At 45.2% G+C, this 16313-nt stretch overlaps 1 protein-coding gene across 2 annotated transcripts in view; it reads right to left on the reverse strand.

Annotated features, from left to right (window-relative positions):
* The window catches only part of ATP13A3 (ATPase 13A3), a 192748-nt gene extending 178525 nt beyond the window's left edge, over positions 1–14223 (reverse strand). For both annotated transcript variants that reach the window (XM_073578686.1, XM_073578684.1), the window contains exon 1: positions 13841–14223. The gene's annotated coding sequence lies outside the window, so the exon portion shown is untranslated. The remainder of the gene's footprint in view (positions 1–13840) is intronic.
* Positions 14224–16313: the final 2090 nt, after the last annotated feature.

The following is a 16313-nucleotide window of genomic DNA, read 5'->3' on the forward strand; positions in this document are numbered from 1 at the left end:
AAGGGTACCGGATTTGGAGGCTGCGTCGGAGCACCTGACCCGCGCTCTTTGGACCTTGAGGAGTGCCCCGACCTGCGGCTGGGGAGACTGCTGCTTGAATGGCTTCCATGCTTTCTGCCAGAGGGCTGTGAGGGAGGCAGGGACGCTGAACGTTCCTGCTCGGACTCCATCTTGCACCGCCGATCTACAGCTGTCTTTCCTCTTTTAAATTGCATGCCTCCGCCTGGTGAGCGTCTTCCTCCCCTCCCCCCTGCGACCGCCGGCCCAGCGCTTCAGAAAGCCGGCGTCGCACCCGGCGCCATTACACCGTCGCCCTCTGCTGACGTCAGCCGGCGCACCCAGCATTCCAAGCGCCGCTGACGTCAGCGGCCGGAAGACGCCAGCGTCTCTCCCCTACCACGGGGATCGAGATGCGGCGTGCGCGAGGGGAGGGCGGCGCGGTGGGGGCTTCCCGGAGCCACCGGGATCCCATCCACGCCCGCACGAACCCGGAGCCCCAGGGACCCCGGGGACTGCGCTTCCAGGACCCGACGGCCGGCGCTACAGGTAAGCTACCTGTTCTTCCCGCGCCGGGACGGGCCTGGGTCTTTATCTTTTCTCTTCGCCCATGACAGGCACCGCCACAGTGGGATTCCTTCCAGGACAGGAACCCAACTGAAGCGGGGGAGAGGTGCCGCCCCTTATGTCTCAGTAGGTTCCTGTCCTGGCGGGGCGGATCCCTCTCTCAGGTGGTGCTGTCATGGGTGAAGGGAAAAGTATAATACACTCCCCATAGTCCTGCATGTAGTACAATTCACTTTCCATAGTTTAATGTACCCCATAGTTCTTCATATAGTATAATGTATTCCCCATAGTGCTCAATACAGTATAATGCAGGTCCCACATAGTACATATAATATAATGCACTGCCCATAGTCCGATAGAGTATAATGTAGCCCCCTCATACAATACAATGTAGCCCCCCCTCACACAATAAAGGCTCCTCAGAGTATGATGCAGCACCCCTCATAGGGTATAATGTAGGCCACTCAAAATATAATGCAGACCCCCATAGAATATAATGTAGTCCCCTCATAGTATAATAAAGCCTCTTCAGAGTATGATGCAGCCCCCTCAGAGCATAATACAGCCCACCCCCCATAGAATATAATGTAGCCCCCATACAATATAATGAAGCCCCACAGTCCAGTACTCACTCATATATACAAAAAACAACACAATCCTCACCTCTCCTCGTCCCCCACGCTGCTCCAGGCTCTCTGCTCTGGTTTCAGCAGCAGCACTGCCCGGCACACATTGGGTGGGCGATGAAGTGACGTCATCGCACACCTGCAGTGTCAGAGGGGAATAATGGGAGGAGCATTTGACGCTTTCTCCTCAATCACTGCCTTCAACTGTATCGGTTCCTATGATGCCGATACAGTTGAATGCTGCGGGGGGGGGGGGGGGGGGCAGCGCTGGCATGGGCGGGCCTCCCTGACTCACAGTTCCCAGAGGCCGTGTGGTGTGCCGCTATTAGCAGCACACCACTGGCTGGGGGCCCCTGGGGGAGCGGGGGCCCTAGGCAGCAGCCTAGTCTGCCTGCCGCTAACACCAGTCCTGCTGCCAAGCTATATTTACCTACCGTCAGTACAGTACACAAGCCCCAAGTAATCTGCACACCCATCTTCAGCACAGACTTACAGAATCATTACATTGTCAGTCATTAAGATGTCCACATAACAACAGTCACCCAACAATTGCTCACTCGGTCCCTCTGGTGCACAAACTTAACACTTCTATAGATTTAAGGGACAAAGAAGTCAATATCAGAAAATTACTTACTGCTTAGCTCAGGGGTTGGGGATAAATGGCAAATTGAGGAAAAAATATTTTAATTTTTTTATTTTTTTTTTTTTAAATATGGCAATAAAAACTGACAAAAGTATATAAATCAAATCTAAAAAGGAAGTGATGATTGTGTGTCTGACGCGCTGAAGTGTTAAGTGCCAGCAATACAGCAATGTGCGGAATGGATCATAAACTGTGCATCATTCACTTTATTCATAACCGGATTCATTAAAACTAGACAAGCATAGAAACAAGACAACAGGGTGTATCACAGAGAGCCAATTGCACAAAGCCGCAAAAATAAAAAATAAAGTGCTGGGCAATACATCATATACCGTATATTATGTGACTGAAAATACCCAAAACACACAAGAATGCAAGGTAGAAAAGGAGTGGGCAAATGTCCCTGAATGAAGCAAAAGTCCCAAAGAGTAAAAATGACAGACAGATGCTTCAGTTTGCAGACATGTTCATGAAACAACCCCCAAAAAATACAAATCTTGCAATTTTCACACTGGTCACTGGGGAATTTTTAGAGTAGCAGTACACACACATTAGCCACAATAAATAGACACTGACCCTACCCTTTTCTTTTGAAGCATCTAATGTGCATGTGCAAAAGAAATTGTGAAGCGTTTTTTTCAAATCTGTAACATCAATTCTTTCACTGCATTTCATCTATTCATATGAATAGGAAAAAGACTAGAGTAAAAGTTTCACAGCATTTTTACGGAGAACACTCTGGTCTTCACTGCAAAAAAGTCTGCCGCAAATACTGACACTGACATTCCTTAAGCGCTTCAAAACGTTATAGCTGATATAGGAGCAGACTGGTGCAAGCAATACAGCATACAATTGAGCACAGGCAGATTTCATGCCGCAAACTACCACAAATCTTCAAGAAACTCGTTTAGTCCCATTCATATAGAGCAATCACAGGTGCTGCATGTGATCAGTAGCGAGATCATAGCTTGTCTTTTTATCTGTACAGCAACGTTTGTCATTGGATTGGGGAACGTGTTTACGTGGGCAATGGTTGTTTGCCTAGTCATCAACCTTTCTGCTGGAACAAAACTAATACTGTTCTGATATCAGAAAAGAGAAATCAAAGCCATCATAAGGTTAGTATACCCCAAACACCTCGAGCAGGAATTACCTCAATCATACCACAAATCCTCACACTCCCTCTAGTGGTCAATACACAACATTATGCAGATAATGGGGAACTTGAAATCCAAGGAGTTACTAATTTCAGATACAGACAGTAATAGAAGATAAGGTTTGCTGACTGCAGTGATCCACAATTTCAAACGTATTGTAAAGTTCAATTATTTACAAATATTTTTGATCCAAATCTTTTAATTTTGCAATTTATACTTAAAAAAACTCAGATAAAAAGTTGCCAGATTTTGCTCTTATTTTGTTCCCCACTGCTCCTGAATTTTGCATTTGCTTGATTTATTTTTTTCAATCTGCCATAAAGTTCTATGGAGTCCCCCCCCCCCCCCCCCCCGAGAGGGCAGGGGCGCAGCTCCCAGGATTCACCCCCCCCCCCCCCAGAGGGCAGGGGCACGGCCCCCAGGATTCCCCCTTCTGATGTGCCACTGTAAAAAGCTGGCACTACAGAAGTCCTCTAGCAGCCAACAAACTAGCGCGCTATCGTTTGCCGTTCTATCGCTGAACAATGACTGGCAAGGCAAGTTGGTGCAATCATTGCCCTGTGTAAATGGCCCTTTAAAGCCATACATAAGACAGCGCTCTACAAGACATAGTAAAAATAGAGCGCCGTGCATAAGGCCTTACTACTGCTAGACTGTAGATAAGTTGCACCGCTACTTCACTGCATGAAAAACAAATAGCCTACAAAGTTTTACATGGCATAAAATCAGCAGTTTTATCTCTTCAGTGACAGGTGGAGAAAGCAGAAGAGTAGGAAACTATAAGCAGACTGAGAAAAACATCTGCAGCAGCTTCCACACAAAACCTATTACTAGGGAAATAAAATCACAAATCCCTTAGTTGGTAGACTTAAAGGGAATCTATCACCTATTTTTTCGTATATGAGGGCAGAGCACTGCAGTGCGCATGCGCCGGGAAAGGTCAGAGAGGTCTGGCGCCTGCGCACTGCAGTACTCTGCTATGCCCTCAACAGGGCAGAGCAGTACGCCTGCACCGAAGCTGTGACGGGAAGCAAAGAGGACATCATCGCTAGAAGATGGGAGGAGCCGGACCCGGACCGCGACACCCATGGGACCTGGACGGACCCCCTGGTGAGTATAATATAACTCTTTTTTCTTATCTTTCAGGTTACATCAGGGGTTTCTCGACAGCATTACAGAATGCTGTAGATAAGCCCCTGATGGCGGTGGCCGCATCTTATGTACGAAAAAAATAGGTGACAGATTCCCTTTAAATAAAAAGGTAGGGAAAATGATTGGAGACGACTATAAAAATCATGTCCAGAGCGGTCCATCCTGGAAACTAAAACCTCTCTACAAGTCACAGAGAACACACAGGGAGTGGGCACGGCCATCAGAGCTAAATGTGGACTGGAAATCCCTCAGCTTTCATTTCACTACAATATTTCAGCAGGTAACCGATGGGTTGGGCTTTGGTCTTTTATCACGTAATATTGTGATTATTTACACAAATTGCTCCACATAAAGAGTAAAAATACGAGAAGTTATAGCTACTATGTAATACAGCTGGTCTCATATTACATACTCCTAAGGGTTATGTGCACACGTTGCGGATGTGCGCGGATCCGCAGCGGATTTGGCCCTGTGGATTCACTAAAGATTCACATGCGGTGTACAGTACCTTGTTAGGCTATGGAAATGAAAATCCGCTGTGCACATGCTGCGGAAAATTCAGTGCAGAAATGCAGCGGTTTATTTTCCGCAGCATGGCAATTCTTTGTGTGGATTCCACAGTGTTTTTAACACCCATTCCATTCTAGGAATCTGCAGGTGTAAAAACGCAGGCCAAATAGGCACAAAGTCCGCAGTAATTCCGCAGGTCATTTTACCTGCAGATTCTGTGCGGAAAAATCCGCACACGAATCCGCAACGTGTGCACATACCCTAAAGCTTCACTGATCCACACATCAGTTTTAAAAACAGGTACATGAGATTCAGAGCATGTCCAATTCTCATCCCATCTGCAGATATCTGTATGGATCAATGACACCATGGGTCAGTTTTAAAAAACCATGTGTGGATATCGCTTTAATGGTCAGTTTACACAAACAGAAAAGACTGCCCAGCAGTTATTAAAAGGGGTTGTCCAGGAATATCTTTTTTTGTTTAAGGGTTCTTTTACACTTGCTGGGGTTTTTTTTTTTCTTTTCTTCTTTACGGGCCGTAGTGCCGTGATTTTTGTGGTCTTCTGCAAAAACGGGCTGCAAAAAACTCAGGTCGCAGTTTTTCCCTGTTGTAACAAACTGGAGGCAAAAAAAACAGTGATCCGCAAATACGGTGCACCGCAAAAACAAGCCACCGTTGTTTTTGCGGTACCATCAATTTAAATGGAGGCCGTGTCCGTGAGCCGTGAAACATATCGAGCAAGCTCGATATTTTTTCACGGCCGTATATACGGCCCTCACGGCCATACGGCGCTCCGATGTATTTTTGCGGGCCGTTTTTGCAGCCCCATAGAAATCTATTGGGGCCACAAAAACACAGCAAGTGTAAAAGAATCCTTACTATGGGCTTAAAAACTAACAGGCAGCCATTTGCTAAAAGAGGCAACTACCTGCCTGTTCTACCCAGCGCCGGCTCAGAATGCCCACCAACCACTCCTACCAGCGATTGAGCTGCCGGCAGAGATTGGTGCTGGGCTCAACATGCAGCAGGTAATTAGCACCTACCGGCCTACAAGTTCGTAGGCCCATAGTATAAAAAAAAAAAAAAAAAAATAGCCCTAGATAAGCTCTTTAATATCCCATTTACACAGACAGACTGCTGTTCTGATGCGCAGCGAGGCTGCCAGAGTTATCGCCAGCACAGTCCCGTTTATAAATGACGAGCTGCCGAGAACGATATTTTGTGCAGCACAAAGGATCACTTCACCCAAACTACCTTCTTGCTTGTTCTGAGTGGTTGGCAATCTGTTTAGCCAGGGTCATTATCCCTGAAACAAGTAGGAAAGTTCATTCAGGATAATCTTGACTTCCAGTGTAAAAAAACAATTACAGACTAAAAATTCGAGCATTGATAAACCTGGTATGATGACTATAGGAAGGAAATATATATAGCCCAAGCATCCTAAAAACCCTCATACATCTCAGCCAAGTTTAGAGAACTGCTTCTTCCTTGTATGAGAACGTATATGACCATTGTGTCCCTTTTAACCATTTGTATTTTTTATATACAAAAAAGTACAAGTAAAATACCAAGACTTCTCTGACCCATTACAATGGTAAAAACAGACAGTACACAGATGCCATCATTGATATTCATGGACTCAGACTTGTATGGCTGATTGACCTGTGACTCATAAAAAAATCAGACAGGTCTCTGATGCAAAAAACACATACATCTCAGAAAGCCATAGACTATAATGATATACGGTCAATAAGTAGAAATACAGAATAATATGCACGAGGAAAACAGACATCAGAAGGATGATCGTGCCTGTGTGATTTATGGGCTATGTGGTAAAACGGACAGGACATGGTCGATTTGTCATCTATATGTGTGCCACACATACACCACAACAGTCAGATGACTGCCATATTCCCTTACTACAGGTGCCCGGACAGATTAGATGGATGCTGCCTCCTGTGTCCACCTGACAGGTCAGGGAAGACAAGTCACTGTCAGACACAAGAAGCGAGCTGGGAATGGGAGGGAGGGCAGGAGAGAGAGCGGCAAGTGCAATGTCCCACCCTGAAGCACTTGCAGCTCATGCGCATGTGATTTCAAAGCAGGATTTTCTCAGAATATGCTAAACTGATTTTTACAATCAAGATATGGATCGCGCCTGAAAATGGGGGGGGGGGTTACAAAATGCCATTCCTGCACAATTCTTATAGGAGAGATATTTACTGAACTTACTATAGATTGTACATTCTAGACTTCTTTGCACTTGCCAACCAGAAATTGCGCTAAACTCAAGCAACATCCCATTCATTTCATTATCAGAATGACCCTTTAATGACTAGGCAAGGCCTCTATAGGGCACAAAATATGCAGCTACTATGGAAAGAGGCGTGTGCAGGGGGCACATCATGATGGGGGTTATGTTTATACAACCAATGAACCTTATATGATGTGCGCCCACCTCCATCCGTGGAAGCAATCACCATCTACTAAAAATGTTATCACATGGGCAGCACTGGGGGTCCTGGACTCAAATTCCACCAAGGGCGACATCTGCACCTGTTTGTGTGTTCTTCCCGTTCTTGGAGTTTGGGAGGAAACCCAGGCAAAGTTATAGTGATAGGGAACTTAGATTGTGAGCCCAATGGGGAGAGAGATGCTGGTGTCTTTAAGTGTTGCATTTTAGTGACACTAATTCCACAAGTAAAATAAATAATTGTTACATTTGAAGATGATGATTCAGGGTTATATATTAGGAAGACTCAGTGGGGACTCATCATAAGCAGATTATTATGGTGCAGTCCCCAAATTTATTCTCTTCTGTATTAGAGGCTATGTACAGTATGCAGAGCCCAGTACTCAGAGGTGTCGCCCTCCACCAACTATTCTCCCCCAGAAGCAAAGCTCACAGAGCAGGATACCTGCAGAGACGTCTGGTAAGGGTATGTGCACACGCTGCGGATTCATCAGCCCCAGTTTTCCATGCGGTGTACAGTACCATGTTATCCTATGGAAAACAAAAAACGCTGTGCACATGCTGCGGAAAAATCTGCACGGAAATGCAGCGGTTTATTTTCTGCAGCATGTCAATTATTTGTGTGGATTCCGCAGCGTTTTTACACCTATTCCATTCTAGGAATCCACGGGTGTTAAAACGCAGTGAAATCCGCACTAAATCCACTAGAAATCTGCAGTAAATCCGCAGGTAAAACGCAGGCATTTTGACCTGCGGATTCTGCAGATTCCGCAGAAAAATCTGCAGACAAATCCGCAACATGTGCACATACCCTTACCGTATATGATGGAGCATGCAGCCAACAACTACAAAAGGCCTCATCAACCACTGCAGCCACCCTATAACCACTCGGTACAAAACAAAGCTGTAACAGATCTACAGAGCTCAACTATTGGAAAAAGGAGAATTCCACATTCTGAAGTGTGTGTCCACTACCTTTATATCAATGACCTATCATTCAGATAGCTCATAAATATATAAAATCTGTTGGGGTGCAACTTCCAGTACCCCCACCGATCAGTTGTCACCTACACCAGATGCACGGAGCAGAACAGCACAGCTTTGTCGCAATGTTTGGTGGCCACTAAGGGCCTGTCACACTAAGCAATATCGCTATAACGTCACTGGTTTTGTGACATTATAGCGATATTGCTAGCGATATCACTATGTGTGACACTTACCCGCTGGTTATCGCTGATCGCGCGAGAACGGCCTGGGCCGTTTCTAGTCATCAGTTTCCTGCTGGGCTTCCTGTGGCGCCAACAAGCGACGCTTGGACGCGGGCAGGAGGACGTCAGGATCGCCGACCGCTGCTATGTCGCTGGCGAGATCTGCCTGTGTGGCAGCTCACTAGCGACCACTTAGCGATGCACCAGCGATCCATATCGTTGTCGGGATCACTGGTGCATCGCTAAGTGTGACAGTACCCTAATGGCTCCTGCAGATCATCCCTCTTACTTCCAATATGAACCGACCTGCAATGCAGGGCTGTGGAGTCGGTAAGCCACAGTTGCGACTCCGACTCCTGGATTTTATCAGGCTCCGGCTCCGACTCAGGCTCCTTCATAAATGGCCAATTCATAACAACAAGTTTTCTGTTGTAAAATATTAAACATCGTGCTTATTCAGTTTCTCACCATCATATAAGTAATCAGACCACTTAGAGCAAAAACTACATTTATTAGAATACAATTAGAATATAGCAAATAACTTTTATAAACTTTTCTAAACTATAAGTAAATATGCAATAAATACTTTTATGCAGTTAAGAAGAAATCTATAAGTTTGTCCTCAGAAAAAGTATTGCCTCTGTCAGATCCTCCTTCATGGATGCCCTCAAATCTGATCTAATTATTTTGAGAGCAGAGAACAACCTCTCTACACTAACTTGTGTTGGTGGCAAAGAAGTAACCACTCGGGCAACATCTCTGACAATGTCAGGATACAGAGGAATCACTTGTTGCACTGTTATTTTTGATGAACGGTCAAATTTCTCAATTTCTTTTAGTGCACATGAAAAATTCTGCTGAAATGTACTGGCTGTGTTCCTTGATGGGGAGGACTCTTCTTCTATGCGGGAACGCTTTTCACGGTCCTTGTGATCCAAATATTTTTCGAAATTAAATTCTTCATCAGTTGATGATGAGGGTGAAGATGTGGCAGGACGACCAAATTCTTCTTGTTCCTCCTGACTGTTCTGCAACCCTTTCATCCTTACTGCTATTTCAAACAGAGCTTCTTTTCCTTTACTTAGCTGTTGATCATCTAGAAGAATCCGATGCATTGGGTCTACATAAACAGCTGCCAAAAGAATGTTATTTTGTAATAGTAGCTCCTCTCTCCGTTTCATTAATGTAGCAATGCCACTTGCAATTAACCCTCCTCTTTGGGACAGGCGAAACATCAGGTTCTTCCACTCCTTTAAGAAAATACCTGGAGTTAAGTCCTCTGCTTGTAATTTTTTAGTCACTGTAAATGGGTGCTCTAGCAATTTTTCCAGCTCAGTCACCTGATTCCACTGACTTTCATTTAGCGTCAGTTGAGGGTTAGCCATGTCTACAAGAAAGGTTTTCAGTTCAACCAAGCGCTGAATCATTAAGTAAGTACTGCCCCATTGTGTGGCTTGATCAATAATTGCCCCTTTTCCAGCACGTCTCTTCAAAATTGAGTCAACTTTAGGGGTTCTGGCAACAGTAGCCAATTTTCTCACCTTGCCAATCAGTGCAGCAGTATGTCCTTCTTGCAGACTGTCTCTTATAGCCAGCTGTAGCATATGCACAACACAGCGCATGTGATGAATGAAAGAACATATTGACACAGTTTCAACAAGATCTAAACTATCATGTTGCTGTTCATCTGAAGCAACTTCAGTTTGCTCCTCAGTTACAATACTGTGTTCCTCTATTTCAAACATTTCTGTGTCTGTGGACCCAGAATGTTCTTCTAGTTGCTGGTCACCATCATTACTCTCATTCATTAGCTTAATAGTACTTATCATATTTGAAGCATTGTCAGTTACGACAGAAAGAACTTGCTCTTTTTTAAGTTCATAGTCTTGCAGAACCTTTTCCACCAAGACCTGGAGAAACTCACTGGTGTGATGAGCTTTGGTGTCTTTTACTGCCAATGTCTTGGTAACTATTTCATTTTTGTCACAAACAAATCGGACATTGATGGCAAAATAGTTCACTCTGTGACGTGTGCAGGCATCCATTTTAAGAAACAGAAAGCGTCCCTTGAGAGTTTTTTTAAAGTTCTTCCTTTTGTTTAAAAGCTTCTTCGATTACTAATTTTCTAATACTCTCTCCAGAGAAACACCAAGCTTGCGGGCCATTTCCCCATTCAGACACATAAAAGCTGGTCGTGAAAATAATGAAATAGGCACACTATCCTTTACAACAAGCTCTATGATCTGTTTTTTAAATGTATCTACTGTCATTGTCACAGTAACTTTGTCACTGACAAAATATCTTGCAACTGATGGCTGCAAAGTTCTCTGCTCCTTTGTTTGGCTGGAAGAGCTGGGCACTGGTTCATTGGTTTGGATGCAGTCTCTCATCCACTGCTTTCAGTACTTCTGGATGAAAGCGCTGTAAATGTCTTTAGATTAGAAGCTCTGGTAGGAGCATTTTTATCTTTGCCTGAATATGCACTCATCTTGGCTTCACAGCATTTGTTTTCGTCTGGATCATTTGTCATACACTGACAGACATAATGTTTTCTATCTTGAGTGATGGTGAAATGTTCAAATACAGCTGATTTAATGTGATGCTTCTTTGACACTCAGGTTTTTAATTCTGCATTCACAATCCAAATGACAATTATTTTTCCTAAAAACAATTGTACAAAATTATTGCCAGGTCGTACAACTGATATAGTGGTCAGTAATACTGTTATTATTCCTCATGTACTCACAGTTAACTGATGCAAAGTTTGTTGAAAGGATAATACTTCTTACAGTCTTCCTCTTCTGAGTAGCAGGCAGCTGTGAGATGCTTGGAAGACGCACACCTAGTATGATCTAGTCTAGAGGAGGAGCTTTACTACTAAGAATTTGCAACACATTTTCACTTTCAGTTTCATACATTGTAAGTAGGGGGGTTGGGGCAGCATGAGGTTAACCAAGTATAAGATTAGATAAGGGCAGTGGAGAACAGTGACACACAAGAAGTAAGAAATGTCTCTATCTCCAGCAGAACTGCTTATCACTGTTGTTCATAGTTTGATAGAACATATATTTGAGTAACATTTATAAAATTCATATGAAAGTTCAATTATGAAATATTAATACATTTTTTTTTAAAGCTGGAGTCGGAACATTTCTACCGACTCCAACCAAAACTAACTCCGACTCCACGACTCAGACTCCACAGCCCTGCTGCAATGACAGTGTGATGGAGCCGCGTCATTTAGTGAAATGCAGGTCTGGACACTTTACATCCGGCCACTGCCAGAGGGGATAACACTTGTCGTCTTTTGTCAAAATCCTTAACTACCTGAAATTGATGATTAATTCATAGGTTGATCATCAATGTAAATGTAGTTGACAACCGCTTTAAGGAGCCCAAACACAAGATAACTGACAGCCAACAATTGGCCAACACATAGGACAGCTTGGCGTGTTTTCAGTGTGGATAGAGAATAAGAGCCGACAGGTTCCTCCAGCTGCCATTTATCTCCCGAATGAAATGATCAGTCATAATATTAACTGCCCAATCTCCCAGATTGATACAGGAATGGATGTGTCGCATGGATTTATGTCTTTTTACAGAATTTGCTCCTAAGACCATCACCACACATGACCAGATCCCAATCAGAGGACAATAAAACTTTCACTCCTTATCTAAGAACTGGTCCAATATTTATGGCCATAACTGTCTATCACTCGACCCCACAATGATAGTTCTGCTTAACGTCACTTGTCTATCTATTGCATTTTTTCTGCGCTGTGTTGTGTATGATTCTTTAGACGTTGTATTAGTCAATGCCTGATGAAGAGACCCGAGTAGTCTCGAAAGCTTGCAATGTGCTACCTTTTAATGGCTAACTGAAAAGATGGTATCAACCACTGAGGACTCTCAGATCTAAATATTTTGCGATCTCCCAGAAACATCTGTCTGCAGGACACCATATAGATCAGATGGTCGGCCGACTGTTCTCTGATGTGTATGGGGGCCAGAACAAAGTCCACCTTGCACAAATGAATGAATAATCTATCTTCCACAGAAATGGCTCCTGGTATCAGGCAGAAATGCAGTGTGGGCAGGGTAGAGGGCTGATAAGAGGTAATTCCAGAGATTAGCTCACTCTCATTAACAGTTTACTGCCATAAAGGGAGTGAAATCTCTGGTCAAAGGAGAAACACAGTGACAGAGCAGGACTCCACCTTATAACCCCATCAGCACATAAACAAGATGTTTAGTAACCTAAACTTAATAGAGACATGCAGGGGTTTGCCATCAGCGTCTGATTCCTTCAGGCTGGGAAATGACAGCGATACATGGTATCCCAATGGATGTCGTCCACAGGAATCGCTGCCATCAGCCGGGATCGTCATAGACTACAAGGAGGCTGGCTGTGTGCACAGCTTGTATATAGCTGATGAGGGTAAGCTCCATACACCTGGAAACGTAAGCACTTGGGTTATACTCCTCTCAAAAATCCTCTTCCAACTTTCCTGTCACATAATGTGGAGATAAGAGCAGCAGATCTAGTGACATACAGGCTGTGCTCAGGTCACCTGGAATAGATGCCACATTTTACATTACACATTGACAGGTGTCATGCGTCACCAATGATGTCACATTGCAAATCCAGGAGTATACCGCCATATTTCCTATATACAGTCCATTAGGTCTCCTACTTTACTGTCCACAGTATACCAGCCCCATGGAGGCCTCACAGATCCCCATGGATATGCTCAGGGTTTCCCAGAATACACACCAAGCGGTGGTCAGAGGAACAGGGTCTCACTTAGGGAGGTGCACACCGTGGTATAGTTTCCATTACAGGGGTAGTTCACATGTGGGAATATTTTTTTTTCTATTTAAATGCATGTACTATGGGCTAAAGTTATTTTTTAGATTGAGTTTTATTTAACAAAATATGGGGCAGTATGAAGAGCAGAAAGTGGGACTGGGATTTTACCCACATCATTGGGGCAGAGTCTGACGTATGGAGGTCACCCCGCTTTGGCCTCATCTGTTTCGGGCAGATTAAGCTATTGTGTCCACAGAGAAGACAGACACGGGAGCAATGAGGTCACTGGAGTCCAAAGGTCACAGATCGGCGTCACTGGCTTGAGTCAGGTGAGGATCTGTTGGGGAACGTCGTTTCAAGGGGGCTGACAGCGTGACACGGTGGGCACCCTCCTCACAGAGCACCCTCCAGGCTTTCCATCACCCAGGGACTTGGGGGCTCTAGTGAATTCTCAATACTCCCGTGGAGGCCATGGCGATGAGCAGTGTGATGACGTCACCAGCGATCCCGTGACGTCACTGCTCGTGTCCCCTCAGGTGGCAGAACTGGACCAAAAGCAGCGACCCAAATCCCCGCAGGGAGTGACGACACCGCGGCCACAGCACGTGGGTGACACCTGTGACAGCCGGGACCGTGGCGGGAGAGACAGCGGCACATGTCATGCCCGCACATGCACCACATACAGCGGACTCACCCGGTGTCAGGCCCCCGGTGCGGCGGGCGGCCGGTCAGGCCCGGGAATCCACGCTCTCCGGTAGCTCTGCTCTCCGCCCGCTGAATCCGGCGGCCGTCTCGGTTTATCACCTGAGGCCCATGGTGGGTGCGAGGCCCGGAGCCTGAGCGTGGCGGAAAGTGACAGGAGGTGAAGACAGCGAGACAGGCGGGAGACCAGCAGCAGCGAGCACTGGGGAAGGAGGAGGAGACACCATAGAGAGGACGGAGGAGATGAGAGGACTGGAGGGAGGAGTAACGTGCTGACAACACGGGGAGGGGGACACAGCACTGCGGGCGGTGAGGGGCCGAGCACGGCAAGGTGAGCACGGCCGCTTCCTGCACCAATAGAACGCAGAGAAACAGTTGCCAGTAGCAACCAATCAGAGTCTAGCTTTCCCTGTGCTAATATAGACTGGACATGAAAGAGGAATGCTGATTGGTTGTTGTTGCCAACTGCTCTACATATTCTTCTATCAGTGTAGAACAGCTCCTCAGTGTGACAGCAGCAGCACAGGTGGTGGGAGCGCCGCCCAGAGCGCAGGGACCCCAGGCTGCGGGCTTCTCTTTTTGGCTTCCCCTAAGGCTAAGTGCACACGTTGCAGAAAATTTCTGCTCAAAAACCTGAATCCCTTCCCAGAAACCGCACCTATTTTTCTGCGGCGTTTTTTTCCACAGCGGTTTCAAACCGCATGGAAGAAGCCAAAACCGTGGAAAAATCCGCAAAATTAATTAGCATGCTGCGGTTTTACCGCGATGCGGTTTCTTTGCGGTAAAAAAATGCATCAATGTGCACAAAAAGTGCAAAATGCATAGAAATGACTGGGAAGCTCATTTTTAGCGGTTTTATAGTGAAAACCGCAGTAAAAAACGCTGTGTGTGAACACAGCCTTAATAGCACTGCCTCTCTTTCCCCTGAGGCTGGGTTCACACGTAGCGGAACTCTCGTGGAAATTACCGCGAGAGTTCCGGAATTCCATTCCGCGGGAAAATCGCATTTTAAATTCCCGCGATTTTTCCCGCAGAAAAACTAGCATTTTGCAAGCGTAATTAGCATTTTGCAAGCGTAATTGGCTTGCAAAATGCTAGCGTTTTCCAAGCGATGCTACAGATTGACAGGTTGGTCACACTCGTCAAACATAGTGTTTGACAAGCGTGACCAACTTTTAAAAGATAACATGTAAAAAATAATAAAAATGCATGCCATCGCGGGCATTTTCGCAAAGGCTTACTGGGAACGGGAGCGTGGAGAGAGGCGGGAAGGCTGCCCGGGACGTCGGAAGGTAAGAATAACAATATTTTTTATTTTAAATTCTATTTTTTACAGGGATATGGTACCCAAAGCCCGGAGGACAGTCTCCTCTCCTCCGGACAGTGGGTACCATCCGCAATTGTTCTGCTTACTTTTCGCATGGTGTGCACAGCCACATGCGGGAAGTAAGCGGAACAATGCATTCCTATGGTTGCGGGATCACCACGATTCCGCAAAATTAATGAGCATGCTGCGTTTTTTAGCGCAAAGCGATTCCGCCGCGGTAAAAACCGCAGCATTAGCACAGCATTGAGGAATCCCACAGGAATGCATGGGATGCTTATTTTTCGCGGTAAAATCGCGCGGTTAAAACCGCCGTGGAAACGCAAAAAAAGCCACGTGTGAACTCAGCCTGAGCCTCTCCTTTTTCCCTGCAAGCAAAAAAGGAAGCACACTGTAGCGCCAAACCATGCAAACATGAAAAATGAATAATGAATTGCATTACTGCATTAGAAGTATGAAAAATTGAGAAAGTTTAGCGCGTAAAATGGCCAAGTTATGTGTACCTGGAAGCCACGTTAAGGCATTTCTCGTTTTCCAGGTCCCTATTCTATGCCAATCCTCACTAAGACTGTAGTCTCCATCTGAATGGGAACCTATGAAAAATCCTCTGTTAGGACTGAAGTCTATATCTCTGTGGAGGGGAAATGGCCCTGGCTTGATTAAAAACGCCTGCAGCTAACAGGTGGAGTGCTCAGTCAGAAGGTAAATGAATACAAATTTCAAAAACTGACTGTCACATCCAAGCATAAGCATAGTGTGAACAGGTGCTTAACCTAGAATCACCAACTCATATACATTCAAGCAAAAAAGGAAGCACACTGTAGCGCCAAACCATGCAAACATGAAAAATGAATAATGAATTGCATTACTGCATTAGAAGTATGAAAAATTGAGAAAGTTTAGCGCATAAAAATCTCCTTTTTCCCTGATCCTCTCTCTGTCCCCAGATCCTCTCTTTCCCTGGACCTCATTCACACAGTTCCTCACTGATTGAGGCACAAGCCTCACTACAAGAGCTGAGACAAGAGAGTGAGACAGCAGAAATCATGTGTTCATAATCCAACTTCCTCTGCATTGCTGAGAGTCCAAAAGAGGAATCCTGTATGCGCAATCCTACAACTTCAGCTTTGCCTATATAGTA

The sequence above is a fragment of the Dendrobates tinctorius genome, unplaced genomic scaffold (assembly GCF_039654945.1).
Source record: "Dendrobates tinctorius isolate UK_male_01 unplaced genomic scaffold, ASM3965494v1 ptg000060l, whole genome shotgun sequence".
Lineage (NCBI taxonomy): Eukaryota > Metazoa > Chordata > Amphibia > Anura > Dendrobatidae > Dendrobates > Dendrobates tinctorius.